Genomic DNA, 5,562 nt, shown 5'->3' on the forward strand with positions numbered 1-5,562 from the left:
GGTACAATATTGTTGCAATAGATAATTGGAAGCTGTAATAAAATGGTTCCAGAACACACTTTGGACATTGATTTGTTGGTAAGTTCTTAGCTGCAACTTTTTTTTCCTGAAATTTACCTGTTTTTGCTAAAAGTTAAATGTGTAACAGTTTGAAGGAGGATCTGAAAACTGAAGGTTGTTCTTCAATAGTTTCTTAGACAGTAAAAAATAAATCTACTTTTTGAGTTACACTTATATTTATCAATAAAATATGTGTAAGCAAGAGTATTAGGAAGTATAAAATTCAAGAGTTCAATTTCACTGCCTTACTTCAAGATATAATATGCATTTTTGATTGGTAGATCTCTGGAGAAGATGAATATGGAAAGAGAAATTCCAGTTTCTCTGTAATTAACACATTAACATAACATTATCACATAAAATAACACAATTGTAATGATCGGCTTACAGGTTGTCTTTCAGATTTTGCTGATAATTAGCACGGCTACAAATGGAAAGAAGGGAGACAACAACAGTGTCATATGTATTTAATGAAAGAATGGGTTAAATAGCCTTAAAAATGGGCCCTTATCTCTTTCTCTGCTTGTCCCTTATCTTTAACCTTTTCAGATAAATGTATTCCAAAGTTTGTTATTTTTGAAGAGAGCTGCTCGTAGCTGGAAAAGTGGCACTGATTAATGGATATGAAGACCAACTGAATTTTTGATATGAAGTATGTTTTCTTTACTGTACTTTTTTGTTGTTTTATATGTTTTTCAATTCTTCTGGATTTTTTTGTTCTTTAGTCATGGCCTTGCAATAAGAATTAAAAAAAAAAAGTTTCTTCAGTTATTGTCATTAAATCACTTAGATGTAAAAGCATATTTTCAGCTACTTAGCTTTGTAATGTTCATTTTACATTTTCTGGACCAGGTGTATAACTAAAGGGAACAGGTGGTGGAATATTTAGTTCCATTTTACACACTATCTTCTGATTCTTGAACCTTGAGTCATGGAGTAATTCTGCTTGATTAGGGGGAAAGATAAAAGGCAGGTGAATATACCCTTTATTACATTGGTATCTTTTAAATTAGTTTTGAAGAAGGCATTCATTATCTAATGTTCTGGCTTGTTTCTGTTCTGTAGATGTTGCTCAGATTTGACTGCCAAAGTGGTCAGATTCTGCAACATTCTAGGAGCCTTTGAATTCACACCTCTTTAGTTATTTAGAATATGCTATTTCACGAAATAACATGACTCTAGGATCTAGCTGGTAAAGAAAATCTGAGGAAAAGAGGATGCTAAATAAGTTTGGAGCTCAAGGTAAAGTTGTCTTGGTTTTGTCTCAGGCCATTTTTAACAGGAGCATTAGAGTTAGTGATAATTGCAGGCGTTTTGCATCATTTTATACCTCTTTTCGTTGTGCTTGTGTCACCAGCAATTATTCTCATTAAACAAATGGCAGTTTGATGGACCAAATGGTTTAACAGTTTTATTCTAATTCCCATTTATTTGCCTATAAATGGAAATGACTCTTAAACCATATTTCTTATTAGACTAATATATTTCTTCTGTTAATTAACTGCTTGCTCACTTTGGTTATTGTTTATAAGCATAAGTCACTGAGAGTGCTGAATTTTCCGCTACATCTGCAGTTCTTACATAAAGTCTTTTTTTGTTTATTTGTTCATTTTTATTTATTTTTTCCTAGTGGATTTTAAAAATTCTACTGTAGATGGCACATTTTTAACATTTCATTTTCTAACCATTCGTTGTTGGCATAAAGAAATGCAAGTGATTTTTGTATATGATCTGGTATCCAGAAACCTTGCTAAGTCTACTGGTTTATTGGTAGATTCTTTTAGATTATCTACATAATCATGTCATCTGCAAATAATGACAGTTTATTTTCTTCCCATCCAATCTTTGTTTTGTTTTTGTTTTTGTTTTAACATGATTGCACTGGGCTAAGACCTTGGGTACTATTTTCCCCCAACATGCAATGAGGTTGAAAGAATTTTACAGTGGATGCCTGTATATTCACAATCTAGGTTTACTTAGTTTACTATAAAGGTACTGTATCAGATTCTATCCATCCATCAATCCATCCTTTTTTTTCTTTTTGTGATGCATTTCAAAGTAGTTGCAGGCTTCAGTACTTCTCCCCTAAATACTATAGAGTGCATATAATTACTGTTGTTGGTGGGTGTTTTCTTTAGATTTATTTATTTATTTATTTATTTATTTATTTATTTATTTATTTATACATTAAGTCTTGTAGCCTTACTGCAGGAGCTGAGGATGTGGTACACAGGAGAAGCAGAATGGCATGGTGGCTAGTACACTTGGCATGCCAAAAGGATACCTGGAATCTAGTATATAATATGTTAATTTCCCACTAAATAAATTTACATGATCCTTTGTCCAAATTCTATATGAAACACAAGGGCTGGGTGATAATATCATGTATTATCCTCTTCTTTCCATTTTTCTTTTCCTTTAGGTGTAACTAATTTATTTAGTTTTCCTAGCTTTATTTTTATTCTCACAGGGAGAGGATTATAAAATATTGGATAGAATTTGTCATTTAAGTCACTCTCCCAACCAATGCAAGAATTTGAACAATAACCCCTCTCACAGCTTGTCCTCCATCTGCTCATGGCTGTTTCTCTCCATGAAGGGCTCACATCCCCACAACTCTGAATAACGTAACTATTAAGAAAGCCTTCTCCATAAATGCCCTGTTAAATTAAATATCCTGAAAATGGGACAGGTCAAATCTGGTGTAGCTGACTTTAATCATTTTAGTATGCATTAGTGAATTTAAAAGAATCTAGGAAAATATGCTGGATCTACATGGCTCTTGGATAAGAAAGCCATTCAAATTATATTTTAGTGCCATAGAGCAAAAGAAAGGTGATTACTGTAAAAAAAAGGCAATTAAAATATGTACATCTCCAGGTGAAATTGTATCGAATGATTTATGTAATACATTAAAAATATAAATGTATGGAGTTAATTTATTTTCTAATTAAACATCTACTTTTGTTTTAAATTCCAGGGCCTCAAGAGTCACTTCTACCTCCAGGCTGTCAGATCACGCAGAAATGAATCCAAATCATTACTGTAACTTTAATCTTATATCTTAGGTCTCTGAGACATTTGTTACATTTAAATATGTCGAAAATAATTTAAAATGCATGTCACAGGATAGCAGATAAAACACGATGTAAAGTTCTATATAGTGCCTTTCAATCTGTTAAATAAAATCTGTTTCATTTTCTGGTTGAGGCCATTAATTCTGCATAAGAAGGGGATGGTTTTAAGAACACCCTGGGTAAGGAAATGTGCATAAGTTGAGACATGTGCATGTTTATTTATGGCAACTGAAAATAGCTAAGTCATCTGGAATGTTTTGCAGCTGTACAAGGAGCTGTGACCCTCATTACAGTTTTTTGCTCTGAAATCAGGAGTAAATTTCTAACCAGTAACACATAATCATACACATTCCAAGAGGTAGAGTTGTTTGTTTCTCATCATGTCAGCTTAGATTTCTTGGTCAACCCGAAAGAGTCTAATGTGCCTTGAAGCAATAAAACAATTGAAACTTCTAACCTATAATTGAACTGCACAGGACAAAGAGAAAAAGATACAGCGGATAATGTGGTGGCAGATGAGAACACAGGGTAAATGAACTACAGAGACTCAGTATTCCGCTGTAATGCACAGCACATAGGAAAACTTTAACCACACTTTAAAGGCCAAGTAGCATTACAGTTCAGCACACTCCAACTGCTTATGCTAAGAAGAAAACAAACATATTTCTTACTGGGCCCAAGTCCTTTCATCTCCCAATGTAATTATAACCATTTTTGCTTGGATAAAAGAAACTGGAAGGAAGTACAGCCACACAGTCCTCAGTAAATCTCTTCTCAAGTCCCCTTTACACCTTGTGTAATACAATGTTTCTCAAAGCCCTAATCTGGGCTGAGCAAATGTAATCCTTACAAGACCTTATAATGGGGAGTGCATTAGTTTACTTTGGCTACTGTAACAAAATACCATAAATCTTGTGGTTTATAAATTTATCGTCTTAGAGTTCTGGAGGTCACAAGTATGAAATGGATCTTATTGGCTAAAATCAAGATGTTGGTAGGGCTGCATTCCTTCTGGGGACTCTAGGGTAGAATCAGTTTCCTCCCTTTTTCAGCTTTTAGAGGCCACCCACATTCCTTGGCACATAGTCTTTTCCCATTTTTAAAGCCTACAAAGAAGGACCCAATCACTCTGACTTTTGCTTTTGTTGTCACTTCTGCTTTGCCTCTGCCTCTACTGCCTCCTTTCTCTTCTAAGGACTCTTGTGATTACATTGTGCCCAACAGATAATCCAGGATAACTCTTCATTTCAAAATTTTTAGCAATCATGTCCCTTTTGCCATGTAAGGTAACATAATCCTACATTCTCAGGATTAGGACATGAACATCTTTGGGGGGTTTCCAATATTTTACTTTCACAAGGTGGTCTTTATTCTACGTATAAGAAACTGAGCCTCAGAGAGTTGAAGTAACTTGCCACTCAGTCTTTCATTCTTGAAGCCAGAAGTCTATGTAACTACCTCACTCATGTTCTTCCTATTATTTAGTGCTTGATGCATCAGGTGCTCTGGTCCAATCCTCTATAAATTCTCTGTCTCTAGATTTCTACATCACTCTTGGGCAAACATTAGAAGCTCTAGTGTGCCTGAAAGTTTACAATATAAGGAACAGCCAGGAAATGTGGACTCCAGGCATAAGGCTACCTATGTCCAGCCATATTTCCTGTTAATTTTGCTGACCACAGCTATATTAAAGAGTGTTCAGAATATCTGATAGAATTATGTTAACCCTCAAATACACTGACCCTTTCCCTATGGAATACATTTCTCATGGGCAAGAGAAAGATGATATAAATCCAAAGATAATATGTGTTAAGTTGAGATTTGGCTTTAATCTGTTGGAATAGGTAATGATTGATTTTTATCCCTATAGATATATAATAAAAATCAAGAATGAAAGACATTAGATTACATAAACACAAAATAATAATTATATCTCTCATGTCTTGGTTTCCCAGATGAGGAAAACATTAATACTGAATACATAATGAAGAAGCTGTTTGATTTGGCCAAATTATGGAATCATAAAATTACTGTTTATGTCAAGAACATAAAATAAAATCATGGTGCCACATAATACTTACCTTTTTTTTAATGTTTTTTTATTATATTATGTTAGTCACCATACAGTACATCCCTGGTTTCTGATGTAAAGTTCGATGATTCATTACTTGCGTATAACACCCAGTGCACCATGCAATACGTGCCCTCCTTACTACCCATCACAATACTTATCTTGAACTATAAGAATTACCAAGAGTAAAATATGATCAAGAAAAGATGTATTTCTCCTAGCGAAATTGTGGTTTTCCATGATACTTAGTAAATTTTCAAAAATATCACAATAAATCCTAACTTGACCATCCATTTATTGATATTGTAAAATGTAAGGGCACTTTACTTTTCAGGGAAGTACATTCTTTACATG

Source organism: Ursus arctos, unplaced genomic scaffold (assembly GCF_023065955.2).
Source record: "Ursus arctos isolate Adak ecotype North America unplaced genomic scaffold, UrsArc2.0 scaffold_4, whole genome shotgun sequence".
Lineage (NCBI taxonomy): Eukaryota > Metazoa > Chordata > Mammalia > Carnivora > Ursidae > Ursus > Ursus arctos.